This window comes from Anomaloglossus baeobatrachus, unplaced genomic scaffold (genome assembly GCF_048569485.1).
Source record: "Anomaloglossus baeobatrachus isolate aAnoBae1 unplaced genomic scaffold, aAnoBae1.hap1 Scaffold_523, whole genome shotgun sequence".
NCBI classification, from domain to species: domain Eukaryota; kingdom Metazoa; phylum Chordata; class Amphibia; order Anura; family Aromobatidae; genus Anomaloglossus; species Anomaloglossus baeobatrachus.
The window spans coordinates 132,533-152,222 of record NW_027444596.1 but is presented as its reverse complement, the minus strand read 5'-3'; the positions used below and the strand labels follow the sequence as shown (position 1 = coordinate 152,222).

The following is a 19,690-nucleotide window of genomic DNA, read 5'->3' as shown; positions in this document are numbered from 1 at the left end:
CCTCATGCCCTGCTTTCTTGCAGTTTCTGCAGGTAAGTCCCTGCTGGCAATTTTCTTTAATGTGTCCATATCGGAAACAACTCCGGCAAAAGGATGGTTGCCCAGGGTAATGGAGAAACCCCCTATTCCCACCAATTGAAAAATTGGCCGGGGGGTGCATGATACCTCCAACACCCTCTGGGTCAGGTCTAAAACGTACCCAAAATTTAATATTTCCATTGAATACATTAAAGACATTTCTCTGGGGAATGCCACCTTTCACAGAGGAGCAGTATCTTGCCAAAAAGGCCTTTACCATGGTGGTCTCAGTAAATGGATTATACATATGAACAGTCAGGGGTCTCTCCACTGCAGAAAATAAAGGAGTAACAGAAATGTACCTCATATACTCATGCTTATGGTGCCTCTGCAGGTCTTGGTAAAAATTCAGACAGTCTTCCTCATGGTAAAATGAAATGTCATACTGACCAGTAGATGGAAACTCCTGCATACAAAACACTTTATCCAGCTCAATGCCGCCCAGCTCCATGATCACGCTCTCCACTATATGTCCTAACTGTAGGGAATTCTTCTTCTCCACCGAAACAGTCAGACGAACCGTGTTCTTTATAGCTGCCATTACAAGAAATATGCCCAAGGCACACGATCGCAGTCTTCACAGCGTCGGAAGTCGCCTTCCACGTAAAAGCCCACAGGCCAGACCCAGCAAGGTTTCCCTCACTGGATCTTAGCCAAAAGGCCGAGAAGCGATAACCAGAATTGGTTTGGGCCTCGAGTGGCACCCTGGCCTATGCCGGACACATCTTAGGGAGAGAGAGCGAGAGGGAGACAAACCCACGCCTACACAAGACATTTTGTCACCCAAGCCAACCCTTGAAAAGGCTGCTTTGCAGAGCAAAAACAAGAAGAATGGTGCGTTTTGCAGCCGCCGCCCACTGCAATGAATCTGAATAACTCCTCCTTTAGGGCGCAAGCAACTCCCCTCCCCCTTGCAGTCTTTCCAATTCACGATACAAAAAGACGGACAGGACAGGTTGCCTGACTTTCCGTCACTGCCACCCTTTGCCATCCTTACCCGTAGAAAGCCCTTTCATCATCCCCAAACCCTAATCTTTTCCCTTTCCTTCCCAGCCCCCAAACCCTGCCCTCTGTACCTTTCTCACCACCCGCTTCCCTTCTCCTGTCATCCCCCTACCACCCGGGAAAAAAAGAGATTGCCCCCTCCTTCCACTAGCCCACCCTCCCACCCAAAGAACAACTTCTTCTGCGCAGCTTGTTTTCTAGGCAGCAGCGCTATTGTGATGTCATCGGGGGGCATTGTGACAAGCCGCCAGTGTTCCGTCTCTTCATGTTGTGCACAGTTCAAACGGAAAATACATCAACAGGCAGACTACAGAAAAGCTTACTATCAAAGGTTAGAGGGGGGCTTTCTCAGAGGGCTTTTTACAGTTTTTCTATTCCCAATTAGCCGTTTAAGTGTACTTATTGAAAGTAGTAATTCTTTCATAGGCCGCCCTTTCTTAGTATTTGACGTTCCTTATATTGCGGTATGAGGCTTCGCAGTAGGTTGCAAACATTCATCACCCATGACTGTCCCCAATTGAGCTCAGAAGCTCAATGTCTATCATGACCTCTCTTTTAGAATGTCCAAGAGCAAGCAAACTATTCCTCCAGGAGAGGGCGCCAACAGACTACTAAAGAGATCATCATTACTCAAAGAAAACCCCAAAAACCAATGCATGATAGGAATAAACAGGTAACTTTCTTTGGAGTGGAAGCGGAGAGATCGCACCAGATGCCAATTCTAGATCTTATCACACCTGTGGTCACTGCAGCAGCAGGTGAATCCACTTTGTCCAAAAGGGATCTATTCCATTCAATTGCAAATGATCTAGATAAGACAGAGAACTGCAGCACGGGGACATAGCCGAGTTGGTCAAGTTGAGTGGTGATGAGTTTGCTATTTGGATGAATAAAGAAAGTCAAAAGTGTGAAAGATAAAAAACAAAAGGAGGAAGTGTGAAAAGTGAATGGGCCAAATTGAGGTGCATATGAAGACGTATGCTTTCTTCCAATTCATTAAATCGGGCTAATATGAATCAGGTGAATTGAGTTCTGCTTTTGGAAACTGGGTTAAGAAGGGGTGCACCGTTCCTGGAGGTACTGCAATACCAGGTCAATGCGTGGAGTGGACAGAGCAAGCTCTTTTTCCATCTCCCTGTTCTAAAAATCCATTTAATATATGGTCCCCAGATAGGGGACGTATCAGATATTAAACTGATAAGAACAGATACTACACTTGATCTTAGCCAAAAGGCCGAGAAGCGATAACCAGAATTGGTTTGGGCCTCGAGTGGCACCCTGGCCTATGCCGGACACATCTTAGGGAGAGAGAGCGAGAGGGAGACAAACCCACGCCTACACAAGACATTTTGTCACCCAAGCCAACCCTTGAAAAGGCTGCTTTGCAGAGCAAAAACAAGAAGAATGGTGCGTTTTGCAGCCGCCGCCCACTGCAATGAATCTGAATAACTCCTCCTTTAGGGCGCAAGCAACTCCCCTCCCCCTTGCAGTCTTTCCAATTCACGATACAAAAAGACGGACAGGACAGGTTGCCTGACTTTCCGTCACTGCCACCCTTTGCCATCCTTACCCGTAGAAAGCCCTTTCATCATCCCCAAACCCTAATCTTTTCCCTTTCCTTCCCAGCCCCCAAACCCTGCCCTCTGTACCTTTCTCACCACCCGCTTCCCTTCTCCTGTCATCCCCCTACCACCCGGGAAAAAAAGAGATTGCCCCCTCCTTCCACTAGCCCACCCTCCCACCCAAAGAACAACTTCTTCTGCGCAGCTTGTTTTCTAGGCAGCAGCGCTATTGTGATGTCATCGGGGGGCATTGTGACAAGCCGCCAGTGTTCCGTCTCTTCATGTTGTGCACAGTTCAAACGGAAAATACATCAACAGGCAGACTACAGAAAAGCTTACTATCAAAGGTTAGAGGGGGGCTTTCTCAGAGGGCTTTTTACAGTTTTTCTATTCCCAATTAGCCGTTTAAGTGTACTTATTGAAAGTAGTAATTCTTTCATAGGCCGCCCTTTCTTAGTATTTGACGTTCCTTATATTGCGGTATGAGGCTTCGCAGTAGGTTGCAAACATTCATCACCCATGACTGTCCCCAATTGAGCTCAGAAGCTCAATGTCTATCATGACCTCTCTTTTAGAATGTCCAAGAGCAAGCAAACTATTCCTCCAGGAGAGGGCGCCAACAGACTACTAAAGAGATCATCATTACTCAAAGAAAACCCCAAAAACCAATGCATGATAGGAATAAACAGGTAACTTTCTTTGGAGTGGAAGCGGAGAGATCGCACCAGATGCCAATTCTAGATCTTATCACACCTGTGGTCACTGCAGCAGCAGGTGAATCCACTTTGTCCAAAAGGGATCTATTCCATTCAATTGCAAATGATCTAGATAAGACAGAGAACTGCAGCACGGGGACATAGCCGAGTTGGTCAGGTTGAGTGGTGATGAGTTTGCTATTTGGATGAATAAAGAAAGTCAAAAGTGTGAAAGATAAAAAACAAAAGGAGGAAGTGTGAAAAGTGAATGGGCCAAATTGAGGTGCATATGAAGACGTATGCTTTCTTCCAATTCATTAAATCGGGCTAATATGAATCAGGTGAATTGAGTTCTGCTTTTGGAAACTGGGTTAAGAAGGGGTGCACCGTTCCTGGAGGTACTGCAATACCAGGTCAATGCGTGGAGTGGACAGAGCAAGCTCTTTTTCCATCTCCCTGTTCTAAAAATCCATTTAATATATGGTCCCCAGATAGGGGACGTATCAGATATTAAACTGATAAGAACAGATACTACACTTGATCTTAGCCAAAAGGCCGAGAAGCGATAACCAGAATTGGTTTGGGCCTCGAGTGGCACCCTGGCCTATGCCGGACACATCTTAGGGAGAGAGAGCGAGAGGGAGACAAACCCACGCCTACACAAGACATTTTGTCACCCAAGCCAACCCTTGAAAAGGCTGCTTTGCAGAGCAAAAACAAGAAGAATGGTGCGTTTTGCAGCCGCCGCCCACTGCAATGAATCTGAATAACTCCTCCTTTAGGGCGCAAGCAACTCCCCTCCCCCTTGCAGTCTTTCCAATTCACGATACAAAAAGACGGACAGGACAGGTTGCCTGACTTTCCGTCACTGCCACCCTTTGCCATCCTTACCCGTAGAAAGCCCTTTCATCATCCCCAAACCCTAATCTTTTCCCTTTCCTTCCCAGCCCCCAAACCCTGCCCTCTGTACCTTTCTCACCACCCGCTTCCCTTCTCCTGTCATCCCCCTACCACCCGGGAAAAAAAGAGATTGCCCCCTCCTTCCACTAGCCCACCCTCCCACCCAAAGAACAACTTCTTCTGCGCAGCTTGTTTTCTAGGCAGCAGCGCTATTGTGATGTCATCGGGGGGCATTGTGACAAGCCGCCAGTGTTCCGTCTCTTCATGTTGTGCACAGTTCAAACGGAAAATACATCAACAGGCAGACTACAGAAAAGCTTACTATCAAAGGTTAGAGGGGGGCTTTCTCAGAGGGCTTTTTACAGTTTTTCTATTCCCAATTAGCCGTTTAAGTGTACTTATTGAAAGTAGTAATTCTTTCATAGGCCGCCCTTTCTTAGTATTTGACGTTCCTTATATTGCGGTATGAGGCTTCGCAGTAGGTTGCAAACATTCATCACCCATGACTGTCCCCAATTGAGCTCAGAAGCTCAATGTCTATCATGACCTCTCTTTTAGAATGTCCAAGAGCAAGCAAACTATTCCTCCAGGAGAGGGCGCCAACAGACTACTAAAGAGATCATCATTACTCAAAGAAAACCCCAAAAACCAATGCATGATAGGAATAAACAGGTAACTTTCTTTGGAGTGGAAGCGGAGAGATCGCACCAGATGCCAATTCTAGATCTTATCACACCTGTGGTCACTGCAGCAGCAGGTGAATCCACTTTGTCCAAAAGGGATCTATTCCATTCAATTGCAAATGATCTAGATAAGACAGAGAACTGCAGCACGGGGACATAGCCGAGTTGGTCAGGTTGAGTGGTGATGAGTTTGCTATTTGGATGAATAAAGAAAGTCAAAAGTGTGAAAGATAAAAAACAAAAGGAGGAAGTGTGAAAAGTGAATGGGCCAAATTGAGGTGCATATGAAGACGTATGCTTTCTTCCAATTCATTAAATCGGGCTAATATGAATCAGGTGAATTGAGTTCTGCTTTTGGAAACTGGGTTAAGAAGGGGTGCACCGTTCCTGGAGGTACTGCAATACCAGGTCAATGCGTGGAGTGGACAGAGCAAGCTCTTTTTCCATCTCCCTGTTCTAAAAATCCATTTAATATATGGTCCCCAGATAGGGGACGTATCAGATATTAAACTGATAAGAACAGATACTACACTTGATCTTAGCCAAAAGGCCGAGAAGCGATAACCAGAATTGGTTTGGGCCTCGAGTGGCACCCTGGCCTATGCCGGACACATCTTAGGGAGAGAGAGCGAGAGGGAGACAAACCCACGCCTACACAAGACATTTTGTCACCCAAGCCAACCCTTGAAAAGGCTGCTTTGCAGAGCAAAAACAAGAAGAATGGTGCGTTTTGCAGCCGCCGCCCACTGCAATGAATCTGAATAACTCCTCCTTTAGGGCGCAAGCAACTCCCCTCCCCCTTGCAGTCTTTCCAATTCACGATACAAAAAGACGGACAGGACAGGTTGCCTGACTTTCCGTCACTGCCACCCTTTGCCATCCTTACCCGTAGAAAGCCCTTTCATCATCCCCAAACCCTAATCTTTTCCCTTTCCTTCCCAGCCCCCAAACCCTGCCCTCTGTACCTTTCTCACCACCCGCTTCCCTTCTCCTGTCATCCCCCTACCACCCGGGAAAAAAAGAGATTGCCCCCTCCTTCCACTAGCCCACCCTCCCACCCAAAGAACAACTTCTTCTGCGCAGCTTGTTTTCTAGGCAGCAGCGCTATTGTGATGTCATCGGGGGGCATTGTGACAAGCCGCCAGTGTTCCGTCTCTTCATGTTGTGCACAGTTCAAACGGAAAATACATCAACAGGCAGACTACAGAAAAGCTTACTATCAAAGGTTAGAGGGGGGCTTTCTCAGAGGGCTTTTTACAGTTTTTCTATTCCCAATTAGCCGTTTAAGTGTACTTATTGAAAGTAGTAATTCTTTCATAGGCCGCCCTTTCTTAGTATTTGACGTTCCTTATATTGCGGTATGAGGCTTCGCAGTAGGTTGCAAACATTCATCACCCATGACTGTCCCCAATTGAGCTCAGAAGCTCAATGTCTATCATGACCTCTCTTTTAGAATGTCCAAGAGCAAGCAAACTATTCCTCCAGGAGAGGGCGCCAACAGACTACTAAAGAGATCATCATTACTCAAAGAAAACCCCAAAAACCAATGCATGATAGGAATAAACAGGTAACTTTCTTTGGAGTGGAAGCGGAGAGATCGCACCAGATGCCAATTCTAGATCTTATCACACCTGTGGTCACTGCAGCAGCAGGTGAATCCACTTTGTCCAAAAGGGATCTATTCCATTCAATTGCAAATGATCTAGATAAGACAGAGAACTGCAGCACGGGGACATAGCCGAGTTGGTCAGGTTGAGTGGTGATGAGTTTGCTATTTGGATGAATAAAGAAAGTCAAAAGTGTGAAAGATAAAAAACAAAAGGAGGAAGTGTGAAAAGTGAATGGGCCAAATTGAGGTGCATATGAAGACGTATGCTTTCTTCCAATTCATTAAATCGGGCTAATATGAATCAGGTGAATTGAGTTCTGCTTTTGGAAACTGGGTTAAGAAGGGGTGCACCGTTCCTGGAGGTACTGCAATACCAGGTCAATGCGTGGAGTGGACAGAGCAAGCTCTTTTTCCATCTCCCTGTTCTAAAAATCCATTTAATATATGGTCCCCAGATAGGGGACGTATCAGATATTAAACTAATAAGAACAGATACTACACTTGATCTTAGCCAAAAGGCCGAGAAGCGATAACCAGAATTGGTTTGGGCCTCGAGTGGCACCCTGGCCTATGCCGGACACATCTTAGGGAGAGAGAGCGAGAGGGAGACAAACCCACGCCTACACAAGACATTTTGTCACCCAAGCCAACCCTTGAAAAGGCTGCTTTGCAGAGCAAAAACAAGAAGAATGGTGCGTTTTGCAGCCGCCGCCCACTGCAATGAATCTGAATAACTCCTCCTTTAGGGCGCAAGCAACTCCCCTCCCCCTTGCAGTCTTTCCAATTCACGATACAAAAAGACGGACAGGACAGGTTGCCTGACTTTCCGTCACTGCCACCCTTTGCCATCCTTACCCGTAGAAAGCCCTTTCATCATCCCCAAACCCTAATCTTTTCCCTTTCCTTCCCAGCCCCCAAACCCTGCCCTCTGTACCTTTCTCACCACCCGCTTCCCTTCTCCTGTCATCCCCCTACCACCCGGGAAAAAAAGAGATTGCCCCCTCCTTCCACTAGCCCACCCTCCCACCCAAAGAACAACTTCTTCTGCGCAGCTTGTTTTCTAGGCAGCAGCGCTATTGTGATGTCATCGGGGGGCATTGTGACAAGCCGCCAGTGTTCCGTCTCTTCATGTTGTGCACAGTTCAAACGGAAAATACATCAACAGGCAGACTACAGAAAAGCTTACTATCAAAGGTTAGAGGGGGGCTTTCTCAGAGGGCTTTTTACAGTTTTTCTATTCCCAATTAGCCGTTTAAGTGTACTTATTGAAAGTAGTAATTCTTTCATAGGCCGCCCTTTCTTAGTATTTGACGTTCCTTATATTGCGGTATGAGGCTTCGCAGTAGGTTGCAAACATTCATCACCCATGACTGTCCCCAATTGAGCTCAGAAGCTCAATGTCTATCATGACCTCTCTTTTAGAATGTCCAAGAGCAAGCAAACTATTCCTCCAGGAGAGGGCGCCAACAGACTACTAAAGAGATCATCATTACTCAAAGAAAACCCCAAAAACCAATGCATGATAGGAATAAACAGGTAACTTTCTTTGGAGTGGAAGCGGAGAGATCGCACCAGATGCCAATTCTAGATCTTATCACACCTGTGGTCACTGCAGCAGCAGGTGAATCCACTTTGTCCAAAAGGGATCTATTCCATTCAATTGCAAATGATCTAGATAAGACAGAGAACTGCAGCACGGGGACATAGCCGAGTTGGTCAGGTTGAGTGGTGATGAGTTTGCTATTTGGATGAATAAAGAAAGTCAAAAGTGTGAAAGATAAAAAACAAAAGGAGGAAGTGTGAAAAGTGAATGGGCCAAATTGAGGTGCATATGAAGACGTATGCTTTCTTCCAATTCATTAAATCGGGCTAATATGAATCAGGTGAATTGAGTTCTGCTTTTGGAAACTGGGTTAAGAAGGGGTGCACCGTTCCTGGAGGTACTGCAATACCAGGTCAATGCGTGGAGTGGACAGAGCAAGCTCTTTTTCCATCTCCCTGTTCTAAAAATCCATTTAATATATGGTCCCCAGATAGGGGACGTATCAGATATTAAACTGATAAGAACAGATACTACACTTGATCTTAGCCAAAAGGCCGAGAAGCGATAACCAGAATTGGTTTGGGCCTCGAGTGGCACCCTGGCCTATGCCGGACACATCTTAGGGAGAGAGAGCGAGAGGGAGACAAACCCACGCCTACACAAGACATTTTGTCACCCAAGCCAACCCTTGAAAAGGCTGCTTTGCAGAGCAAAAACAAGAAGAATGGTGCGTTTTGCAGCCGCCGCCCACTGCAATGAATCTGAATAACTCCTCCTTTAGGGCGCAAGCAACTCCCCTCCCCCTTGCAGTCTTTCCAATTCACGATACAAAAAGACGGACAGGACAGGTTGCCTGACTTTCCGTCACTGCCACCCTTTGCCATCCTTACCCGTAGAAAGCCCTTTCATCATCCCCAAACCCTAATCTTTTCCCTTTCCTTCCCAGCCCCCAAACCCTGCCCTCTGTACCTTTCTCACCACCCGCTTCCCTTCTCCTGTCATCCCCCTACCACCCGGGAAAAAAAGAGATTGCCCCCTCCTTCCACTAGCCCACCCTCCCACCCAAAGAACAACTTCTTCTGCGCAGCTTGTTTTCTAGGCAGCAGCGCTATTGTGATGTCATCGGGGGGCATTGTGACAAGCCGCCAGTGTTCCGTCTCTTCATGTTGTGCACAGTTCAAACGGAAAATACATCAACAGGCAGACTACAGAAAAGCTTACTATCAAAGGTTAGAGGGGGGCTTTCTCAGAGGGCTTTTTACAGTTTTTCTATTCCCAATTAGCCGTTTAAGTGTACTTATTGAAAGTAGTAATTCTTTCATAGGCCGCCCTTTCTTAGTATTTGACGTTCCTTATATTGCGGTATGAGGCTTCGCAGTAGGTTGCAAACATTCATCACCCATGACTGTCCCCAATTGAGCTCAGAAGCTCAATGTCTATCATGACCTCTCTTTTAGAATGTCCAAGAGCAAGCAAACTATTCCTCCAGGAGAGGGCGCCAACAGACTACTAAAGAGATCATCATTACTCAAAGAAAACCCCAAAAACCAATGCATGATAGGAATAAACAGGTAACTTTCTTTGGAGTGGAAGCGGAGAGATCGCACCAGATGCCAATTCTAGATCTTATCACACCTGTGGTCACTGCAGCAGCAGGTGAATCCACTTTGTCCAAAAGGGATCTATTCCATTCAATTGCAAATGATCTAGATAAGACAGAGAACTGCAGCACGGGGACATAGCCGAGTTGGTCAGGTTGAGTGGTGATGAGTTTGCTATTTGGATGAATAAAGAAAGTCAAAAGTGTGAAAGATAAAAAACAAAAGGAGGAAGTGTGAAAAGTGAATGGGCCAAATTGAGGTGCATATGAAGACGTATGCTTTCTTCCAATTCATTAAATCGGGCTAATATGAATCAGGTGAATTGAGTTCTGCTTTTGGAAACTGGGTTAAGAAGGGGTGCACCGTTCCTGGAGGTACTGCAATACCAGGTCAATGCGTGGAGTGGACAGAGCAAGCTCTTTTTCCATCTCCCTGTTCTAAAAATCCATTTAATATATGGTCCCCAGATAGGGGACGTATCAGATATTAAACTGATAAGAACAGATACTACACTTGATCTTAGCCAAAAGGCCGAGAAGCGATAACCAGAATTGGTTTGGGCCTCGAGTGGCACCCTGGCCTATGCCGGAAACATCTTAGGGAGAGAGAGCGAGAGGGAGACAAACCCACGCCTACACAAGACATTTTGTCACCCAAGCCAACCCTTGAAAAGGCTGCTTTGCAGAGCAAAAACAAGAAGAATGGTGCGTTTTGCAGCCGCCGCCCACTGCAATGAATCTGAATAACTCCTCCTTTAGGGCGCAAGCAACTCCCCTCCCCCTTGCAGTCTTTCCAATTCACGATACAAAAAGACGGACAGGACAGGTTGCCTGACTTTCCGTCACTGCCACCCTTTGCCATCCTTACCCGTAGAAAGCCCTTTCATCATCCCCAAACCCTAATCTTTTCCCTTTCCTTCCCAACCCCCAAACCCTGCCCTCTGTACCTTTCTCACCACCCGCTTCCCTTCTCCTGTCATCCCCCTACCACCCGGGAAAAAAAGAGATTGCCCCCTCCTTCCACTAGCCCACCCTCCCACCCAAAGAACAACTTCTTCTGCGCAGCTTGTTTTCTAGGCAGCAGCGCTATTGTGATGTCATCGGGGGGCATTGTGACAAGCCGCCAGTGTTCCGTCTCTTCATGTTGTGCACAGTTCAAACGGAAAATACATCAACAGGCAGACTACAGAAAAGCTTACTATCAAAGGTTAGAGGGGGGCTTTCTCAGAGGGCTTTTTACAGTTTTTCTATTCCCAATTAGCCGTTTAAGTGTACTTATTGAAAGTAGTAATTCTTTCATAGGCCGCCCTTTCTTAGTATTTGACGTTCCTTATATTGCGGTATGAGGCTTCGCAGTAGGTTGCAAACATTCATCACCCATGACTGTCCCCAATTGAGCTCAGAAGCTCAATGTCTATCATGACCTCTCTTTTAGAATGTCCAAGAGCAAGCAAACTATTCCTCCAGGAGAGGGCGCCAACAGACTACTAAAGAGATCATCATTACTCAAAGAAAACCCCAAAAACCAATGCATGATAGGAATAAACAGGTAACTTTCTTTGGAGTGGAAGCGGAGAGATCGCACCAGATGCCAATTCTAGATCTTATCACACCTGTGGTCACTGCAGCAGCAGGTGAATCCACTTTGTCCAAAAGGGATCTATTCCATTCAATTGCAAATGATCTAGATAAGACAGAGAACTGCAGCACGGGGACATAGCCGAGTTGGTCAGGTTGAGTGGTGATGAGTTTGCTATTTGGATGAATAAAGAAAGTCAAAAGTGTGAAAGATAAAAAACAAAAGGAGGAAGTGTGAAAAGTGAATGGGCCAAATTGAGGTGCATATGAAGACGTATGCTTTCTTCCAATTCATTAAATCGGGCTAATATGAATCAGGTGAATTGAGTTCTGCTTTTGGAAACTGGGTTAAGAAGGGGTGCACCGTTCCTGGAGGTACTGCAATACCAGGTCAATGCGTGGAGTGGACAGAGCAAGCTCTTTTTCCATCTCCCTGTTCTAAAAATCCATTTAATATATGGTCCCCAGATAGGGGACGTATCAGATATTAAACTGATAAGAACAGATACTACACTTGATCTTAGCCAAAAGGCCGAGAAGCGATAACCAGAATTGGTTTGGGCCTCGAGTGGCACCCTGGCCTATGCCGGACACATCTTAGGGAGAGAGAGCGAGAGGGAGACAAACCCACGCCTACACAAGACATTTTGTCACCCAAGCCAACCCTTGAAAAGGCTGCTTTGCAGAGCAAAAACAAGAAGAATGGTGCGTTTTGCAGCCGCCGCCCACTGCAATGAATCTGAATAACTCCTCCTTTAGGGCGCAAGCAACTCCCCTCCCCCTTGCAGTCTTTCCAATTCACGATACAAAAAGACGGACAGGACAGGTTGCCTGACTTTCCGTCACTGCCACCCTTTGCCATCCTTACCCGTAGAAAGCCCTTTCATCATCCCCAAACCCTAATCTTTTCCCTTTCCTTCCCAGCCCCCAAACCCTGCCCTCTGTACCTTTCTCACCACCCGCTTCCCTTCTCCTGTCATCCCCCTACCACCCGGGAAAAAAAGAGATTGCCCCCTCCTTCCACTAGCCCACCCTCCCACCCAAAGAACAACTTCTTCTGCGCAGCTTGTTTTCTAGGCAGCAGCGCTATTGTGATGTCATCGGGGGGCATTGTGACAAGCCGCCAGTGTTCCGTCTCTTCATGTTGTGCACAGTTCAAACGGAAAATACATCAACAGGCAGACTACAGAAAAGCTTACTATCAAAGGTTAGAGGGGGGCTTTCTCAGAGGGCTTTTTACAGTTTTTCTATTCCCAATTAGCCGTTTAAGTGTACTTATTGAAAGTAGTAATTCTTTCATAGGCCGCCCTTTCTTAGTATTTGACGTTCCTTATATTGCGGTATGAGGCTTCGCAGTAGGTTGCAAACATTCATCACCCATGACTGTCCCCAATTGAGCTCAGAAGCTCAATGTCTATCATGACCTCTCTTTTAGAATGTCCAAGAGCAAGCAAACTATTCCTCCAGGAGAGGGCGCCAACAGACTACTAAAGAGATCATCATTACTCAAAGAAAACCCCAAAAACCAATGCATGATAGGAATAAACAGGTAACTTTCTTTGGAGTGGAAGCGGAGAGATCGCACCAGATGCCAATTCTAGATCTTATCACACCTGTGGTCACTGCAGCAGCAGGTGAATCCACTTTGTCCAAAAGGGATCTATTCCATTCAATTGCAAATGATCTAGATAAGACAGAGAACTGCAGCACGGGGACATAGCCGAGTTGGTCAGGTTGAGTGGTGATGAGTTTGCTATTTGGATGAATAAAGAAAGTCAAAAGTGTGAAAGATAAAAAACAAAAGGAGGAAGTGTGAAAAGTGAATGGGCCAAATTGAGGTGCATATGAAGACGTATGCTTTCTTCCAATTCATTAAATCGGGCTAATATGAATCAGGTGAATTGAGTTCTGCTTTTGGAAACTGGGTTAAGAAGGGGTGCACCGTTCCTGGAGGTACTGCAATACCAGGTCAATGCGTGGAGTGGACAGAGCAAGCTCTTTTTCCATCTCCCTGTTCTAAAAATCCATTTAATATATGGTCCCCAGATAGGGGACGTATCAGATATTAAACTGATAAGAACAGATACTACACTTGATCTTAGCCAAAAGGCCGAGAAGCGATAACCAGAATTGGTTTGGGCCTCGAGTGGCACCCTGGCCTATGCCGGACACATCTTAGGGAGAGAGAGCGAGAGGGAGACAAACCCACGCCTACACAAGACATTTTGTCACCCAAGCCAACCCTTGAAAAGGCTGCTTTGCAGAGCAAAAACAAGAAGAATGGTGCGTTTTGCAGCCGCCGCCCACTGCAATGAATCTGAATAACTCCTCCTTTAGGGCGCAAGCAACTCCCCTCCCCCTTGCAGTCTTTCCAATTCACGATACAAAAAGACGGACAGGACAGGTTGCCTGACTTTCCGTCACTGCCACCCTTTGCCATCCTTACCCGTAGAAAGCCCTTTCATCATCCCCAAACCCTAATCTTTTCCCTTTCCTTCCCAGCCCCCAAACCCTGCCCTCTGTACCTTTCTCACCACCCGCTTCCCTTCTCCTGTCATCCCCCTACCACCCGGGAAAAAAAGAGATTGCCCCCTCCTTCCACTAGCCCACCCTCCCACCCAAAGAACAACTTCTTCTGCGCAGCTTGTTTTCTAGGCAGCAGCGCTATTGTGATGTCATCGGGGGGCATTGTGACAAGCCGCCAGTGTTCCGTCTCTTCATGTTGTGCACAGTTCAAACGGAAAATACATCAACAGGCAGACTACAGAAAAGCTTACTATCAAAGGTTAGAGGGGGGCTTTCTCAGAGGGCTTTTTACAGTTTTTCTATTCCCAATTAGCCGTTTAAGTGTACTTATTGAAAGTAGTAATTCTTTCATAGGCCGCCCTTTCTTAGTATTTGACGTTCCTTATATTGCGGTATGAGGCTTCGCAGTAGGTTGCAAACATTCATCACCCATGACTGTCCCCAATTGAGCTCAGAAGCTCAATGTCTATCATGACCTCTCTTTTAGAATGTCCAAGAGCAAGCAAACTATTCCTCCAGGAGAGGGCGCCAACAGACTACTAAAGAGATCATCATTACTCAAAGAAAACCCCAAAAACCAATGCATGATAGGAATAAACAGGTAACTTTCTTTGGAGTGGAAGCGGAGAGATCGCACCAGATGCCAATTCTAGATCTTATCACACCTGTGGTCACTGCAGCAGCAGGTGAATCCACTTTGTCCAAAAGGGATCTATTCCATTCAATTGCAAATGATCTAGATAAGACAGAGAACTGCAGCACGGGGACATAGCCGAGTTGGTCAGGTTGAGTGGTGATGAGTTTGCTATTTGGATGAATAAAGAAAGTCAAAAGTGTGAAAGATAAAAAACAAAAGGAGGAAGTGTGAAAAGTGAATGGGCCAAATTGAGGTGCATATGAAGACGTATGCTTTCTTCCAATTCATTAAATCGGGCTAATATGAATCAGGTGAATTGAGTTCTGCTTTTGGAAACTGGGTTAAGAAGGGGTGCACCGTTCCTGGAGGTACTGCAATACCAGGTCAATGCGTGGAGTGGACAGAGCAAGCTCTTTTTCCATCTCCCTGTTCTAAAAATCCATTTAATATATGGTCCCCAGATAGGGGACGTATCAGATATTAAACTGATAAGAACAGATACTACACTTGATCTTAGCCAAAAGGCCGAGAAGCGATAACCAGAATTGGTTTGGGCCTCGAGTGGCACCCTGGCCTATGCCGGACACATCTTAGGGAGAGAGAGCGAGAGGGAGACAAACCCACGCCTACACAAGACATTTTGTCACCCAAGCCAACCCTTGAAAAGGCTGCTTTGCAGAGCAAAAACAAGAAGAATGGTGCGTTTTGCAGCCACCGCCCACTGCAATGAATCTGAATAACTCCTCCTTTAGGGCGCAAGCAACTCCCCTCCCCCTTGCAGTCTTTCCAATTCACGATACAAAAAGACGGACAGGACAGGTTGCCTGACTTTCCGTCACTGCCACCCTTTGCCATCCTTACCCGTAGAAAGCCCTTTCATCATCCCCAAACCCTAATCTTTTCCCTTTCCTTCCCAGCCCCCAAACCCTGCCCTCTGTACCTTTCTCACCACCCGCTTCCCTTCTCCTGTCATCCCCCTACCACCCGGGAAAAAAAGAGATTGCCCCCTCCTTCCACTAGCCCACCCTCCCACCCAAAGAACAACTTCTTCTGCGCAGCTTGTTTTCTAGGCAGCAGCGCTATTGTGATGTCATCGGGGGGCATTGTGACAAGCCGCCAGTGTTCCGTCTCTTCATGTTGTGCACAGTTCAAACGGAAAATACATCAACAGGCAGACTACAGAAAAGCTTACTATCAAAGGTTAGAGGGGGGCTTTCTCAGAGGGCTTTTTACAGTTTTTCTATTCCCAATTAGCCGTTTAAGTGTACTTATTGAAAGTAGTAATTCTTTCATAGGCCGCCCTTTCTTAGTATTTGACGTTCCTTATATTGCGGTATGAGGCTTCGCAGTAGGTTGCAAACATTCATCACCCATGACTGTCCCCAATTGAGCTCAGAAGCTCAATGTCTATCATGACCTCTCTTTTAGAATGTCCAAGAGCAAGCAAACTATTCCTCCAGGAGAGGGCGCCAACAGACTACTAAAGAGATCATCATTACTCAAAGAAAACCCCAAAAACCAATGCATGATAGGAATAAACAGGTAACTTTCTTTGGAGTGGAAGCGGAGAGATCGCACCAGATGCCAATTCTAGATCTTATCACACCTGTGGTCACTGCAGCAGCAGGTGAATCCACTTTGTCCAAAAGGGATCTATTCCATTCAATTGCAAATGATCTAGATAAGACAGAGAACTGCAGCACGGGGACATAGCCGAGTTGGTCAGGTTGAGTGGTGATGAGTTTGCTATTTGGATGAATAAAGAAAGTCAAAAGTGTGAAAGATAAAAAACAAAAGGAGGAAGTGTGAAAAGTGAATGGGCCAAATTGAGGTGCATATGAAGACGTATGCTTTCTTCCAATTCATTAAATCGGGCTAATATGAATCAGGTGAATTGAGTTCTGCTTTTGGAAACTGGGTTAAGAAGGGGTGCACCGTTCCTGGAGGTACTGCAATACCAGGTCAATGCGTGGAGTGGACAGAGCAAGCTCTTTTTCCATCTCCCTGTTCTAAAAATCCATTTAATATATGGTCCCCAGATAGGGGACGTATCAGATATTAAACTGATAAGAACAGATACTACACTTGATCTTAGCCAAAAGGCCGAGAAGCGATAACCAGAATTGGTTTGGGCCTCGAGTGGCACCCTGGCCTATGCCGGACACATCTTAGGGAGAGAGAGCGAGAGGGAGACAAACCCACGCCTACACAAGACATTTTGTCACCCAAGCCAACCCTTGAAAAGGCTGCTTTGCAGAGCAAAAACAAGAAGAATGGTGCGTTTTGCAGCCGCCGCCCACTGCAATGAATCTGAATAACTCCTCCTTTAGGGCGCAAGCAACTCCCCTCCCCCTTGCAGTCTTTCCAATTCACGATACAAAAAGACGGACAGGACAGGTTGCCTGACTTTCCGTCACTGCCACCCTTTGCCATCCTTACCCGTAGAAAGCCCTTTCATCATCCCCAAACCCTAATCTTTTCCCTTTCCTTCCCAGCCCCCAAACCCTGCCCTCTGTACCTTTCTCACCACCCGCTTCCCTTCTCCTGTCATCCCCCTACCACCCGGGAAAAAAAGAGATTGCCCCCTCCTTCCACTAGCCCACCCTCCCACCCAAAGAACAACTTCTTCTGCGCAGCTTGTTTTCTAGGCAGCAGCGCTATTGTGATGTCATCGGGGGCATTGTGACAAGCCGCCAGTGTTCCGTCTCTTCATGTTGTGCACAGTTCAAACGGAAAATACATCAACAGGCAGACTACAGAAAAGCTTACTATCAAAGGTTAGAGGGGGGCTTTCTCAGAGGGCTTTTTACAGTTTTTCTATTCCCAATTAGCCGTTTAAGTGTACTTATTGAAAGTAGTAATTCTTTCATAGGCCGCCCTTTCTTAGTATTTGACGTTCCTTATATTGCGGTATGAGGCTTCGCAGTAGGTTGCAAACATTCATCACCCATGACTGTCCCCAATTGAGCTCAGAAGCTCAATGTCTATCATGACCTCTCTTTTAGAATGTCCAAGAGCAAGCAAACTATTCCTCCAGGAGAGGGCGCCAACAGACTACTAAAGAGATCATCATTACTCAAAGAAAACCCCAAAAACCAATGCATGATAGGAATAAACAGGTAACTTTCTTTGGAGTGGAAGCGGAGAGATCGCACCAGATGCCAATTCTAGATCTTATCACACCTGTGGTCACTGCAGCAGCAGGTGAATCCACTTTGTCCAAAAGGGATCTATTCCATTCAATTGCAAATGATCTAGATAAGACAGAGAACTGCAGCACGGGGACATAGCCGAGTTGGTCAGGTTGAGTGGTGATGAGTTTGCTATTTGGATGAATAAAGAAAGTCAAAAGTGTGAAAGATAAAAAACAAAAGGAGGAAGTGTGAAAAGTGAATGGGCCAAATTGAGGTGCATATGAAGACGTATGCTTTCTTCCAATTCATTAAATCGGGCTAATATGAATCAGGTGAATTGAGTTCTGCTTTTGGAAACTGGGTTAAGAAGGGGTGCACCGTTCCTGGAGGTACTGCAATACCAGGTCAATGCGTGGAGTGGACAGAGCAAGCTCTTTTTCCATCTCCCTGTTCTAAAAATCCATTTAATATATGGTCCCCAGATAGGGGACGTATCAGATATTAAACTGATAAGAACAGATACTACACTTGATCTTAGCCAAAAGGCCGAGAAGCGATAACCAGAATTGGTTTGGGCCTCGAGTGGCACCCTGGCCTATGCCGGACACATCTTAGGGAGAGAGAGCGAGAGGGAGACAAACCCACGCCTACACAAGACATTTTGTCACCCAAGCCAACCCTTGAAAAGGCTGCTTTGCAGAGCAAAAACAAGAAGAATGGTGCGTTTTGCAGCCGCCGCCCACTGCAATGAATCTGAATAACTCCTCCTTTAGGGCGCAAGCAACTCCCCTCCCCCTTGCAGTCTTTCCAATTCACGATACAAAAAGACGGACAGGACAGGTTGCCTGACTTTCCGTCACTGCCACCCTTTGCCATCCTTACCCGTAGAAAGCCCTTTCATCATCCCCAAACCCTAATCTTTTCCCTTTCCTTCCCAGCCCCCAAACCCTGCCCTCTGTACCTTTCTCACCACCCGCTTCCCTTCTCCTGTCATCCCCCTACCACCCGGGAAAAAAAGAGATTGCCCCCTCCTTCCACTAGCCCACCCTCCCACCCAAAGAACAACTTCTTCTGCGCAGCTTGTTTTCTAGGCAGCAGCGCTATTGTGATGTCATCGGGGGGCATTGTGACAAGCCGCCAGTGTTCCGTCTCTTCATGTTGTGCACAGTTCAAACGGAAAATACATCAACAGGCAGACTACAGAAAAGCTTACTATCAAAGGTTAGAGGGGGGCTTTCTCAGAGGGCTTTTTACAGTTTTTCTATTCCCAATTAGCCGTTTAAGTGTACTTATTGAAAGTAGTAATTCTTTCATAGGCCGCCCTTTCTTAGTATTTGACGTTCCTTATATTGCGGTATGAGGCTTCGCAGTAGGTTGCAAACATTCATCACCCATGACTGTCCCCAATTGAGCTCAGAAGCTCAATGTCTATCATGACCTCTCTTTTAGAATGTCCAAGAGCAAGCAAACTATTCCTCCAGGAGAGGGCGCCAACAGACTACTAAAGAGATCATCATTACTCAAAGAAAACCCCAAAAACCAATGCATGATAGGAATAAACAGGTAACTTTCTTTGGAGTGGAAGCGGAGAGATCGCACCAGATGCCAATTCTAGATCTTATCACACCTGTGGTCACTGCAGCAGCAGGTGAATCCACTTTGTCCAAAAGGGATCTATTCCATTCAATTGCAAATGATCTAGATAAGACAGAGAACTGCAGCACGGGGACATAGCCGAGTTGGTCAGGTTGAGTGGTGATGAGTTTGCTATTTGGATGAATAAAGAAAGTCAAAAGTGTGAAAGATAAAAAACAAAAGGAGGAAGTGTGAAAAGTGAATGGGCCAAATTGAGGTGCATATGAAGACGTATGCTTTCTTCCAATTCATTAAATCGGGCTAATATGAATCAGGTGAATTGAGTTCTGCTTTTGGAAACTGGGTTAAGAAGGGGTGCACCGTTCCTGGAGGTACTGCAATACCAGGTCAATGCGTGGAGTGGACAGAGCAAGCTCTTTTTCCATCTCCCTGTTCTAAAAATCCATTTAATATATGGTCCCCAGATAGGGGACGTATCAGATATTAAACTGATAAGAACAGATACTACACTTGATCTTAGCCAAAAGGCCGAGAAGCGATAACC

General features: G+C 46.2%; 12 non-coding genes across 12 annotated transcripts; all 12 read right to left on the bottom strand.

The window, feature by feature from the left end:
- Nucleotides 1-2,138: 2,138 nt before the first annotated feature.
- LOC142282843 (U2 spliceosomal RNA) lies at nucleotides 2,139-2,329 on the bottom strand. Its single transcript, XR_012744635.1, has one exon. It is a non-coding gene; the product is annotated as a U2 spliceosomal RNA (small nuclear RNA).
- Nucleotides 2,330-3,716: 1,387 nt separating this feature from the next.
- On the bottom strand, nucleotides 3,717-3,907 carry LOC142282842 (U2 spliceosomal RNA). The gene has a single exon (XR_012744634.1). It is a non-coding gene; the product is annotated as a U2 spliceosomal RNA (small nuclear RNA).
- A 1,387-nt stretch (nucleotides 3,908-5,294) lies between these two features.
- On the bottom strand, nucleotides 5,295-5,485 carry LOC142282841 (U2 spliceosomal RNA). Its single transcript, XR_012744633.1, has one exon. It is a non-coding gene; the product is annotated as a U2 spliceosomal RNA (small nuclear RNA).
- A 1,387-nt stretch (nucleotides 5,486-6,872) lies between these two features.
- Nucleotides 6,873-7,063, bottom strand: LOC142282883 (U2 spliceosomal RNA). Its single transcript, XR_012744674.1, has one exon. It is a non-coding gene; the product is annotated as a U2 spliceosomal RNA (small nuclear RNA).
- A 1,387-nt stretch (nucleotides 7,064-8,450) lies between these two features.
- Nucleotides 8,451-8,641, bottom strand: LOC142282840 (U2 spliceosomal RNA). Its single transcript, XR_012744632.1, has one exon. It is a non-coding gene; the product is annotated as a U2 spliceosomal RNA (small nuclear RNA).
- Nucleotides 8,642-10,028: 1,387 nt separating this feature from the next.
- Nucleotides 10,029-10,219, bottom strand: LOC142282837 (U2 spliceosomal RNA). Its single transcript, XR_012744630.1, has one exon. It is a non-coding gene; the product is annotated as a U2 spliceosomal RNA (small nuclear RNA).
- Nucleotides 10,220-11,606: 1,387 nt separating this feature from the next.
- Nucleotides 11,607-11,797, bottom strand: LOC142282836 (U2 spliceosomal RNA). The gene has a single exon (XR_012744629.1). It is a non-coding gene; the product is annotated as a U2 spliceosomal RNA (small nuclear RNA).
- A 1,387-nt stretch (nucleotides 11,798-13,184) lies between these two features.
- Nucleotides 13,185-13,375, bottom strand: LOC142282835 (U2 spliceosomal RNA). Its single transcript, XR_012744628.1, has one exon. It is a non-coding gene; the product is annotated as a U2 spliceosomal RNA (small nuclear RNA).
- Nucleotides 13,376-14,762: 1,387 nt separating this feature from the next.
- LOC142282834 (U2 spliceosomal RNA) lies at nucleotides 14,763-14,953 on the bottom strand. Its single transcript, XR_012744627.1, has one exon. It is a non-coding gene; the product is annotated as a U2 spliceosomal RNA (small nuclear RNA).
- Nucleotides 14,954-16,340: 1,387 nt separating this feature from the next.
- LOC142282833 (U2 spliceosomal RNA) lies at nucleotides 16,341-16,531 on the bottom strand. The gene has a single exon (XR_012744626.1). It is a non-coding gene; the product is annotated as a U2 spliceosomal RNA (small nuclear RNA).
- A 1,386-nt stretch (nucleotides 16,532-17,917) lies between these two features.
- Nucleotides 17,918-18,108, bottom strand: LOC142282832 (U2 spliceosomal RNA). Its single transcript, XR_012744625.1, has one exon. It is a non-coding gene; the product is annotated as a U2 spliceosomal RNA (small nuclear RNA).
- A 1,387-nt stretch (nucleotides 18,109-19,495) lies between these two features.
- On the bottom strand, nucleotides 19,496-19,686 carry LOC142282831 (U2 spliceosomal RNA). The gene has a single exon (XR_012744624.1). It is a non-coding gene; the product is annotated as a U2 spliceosomal RNA (small nuclear RNA).
- Between the last annotated feature and the right edge of the window lie 4 nt (nucleotides 19,687-19,690).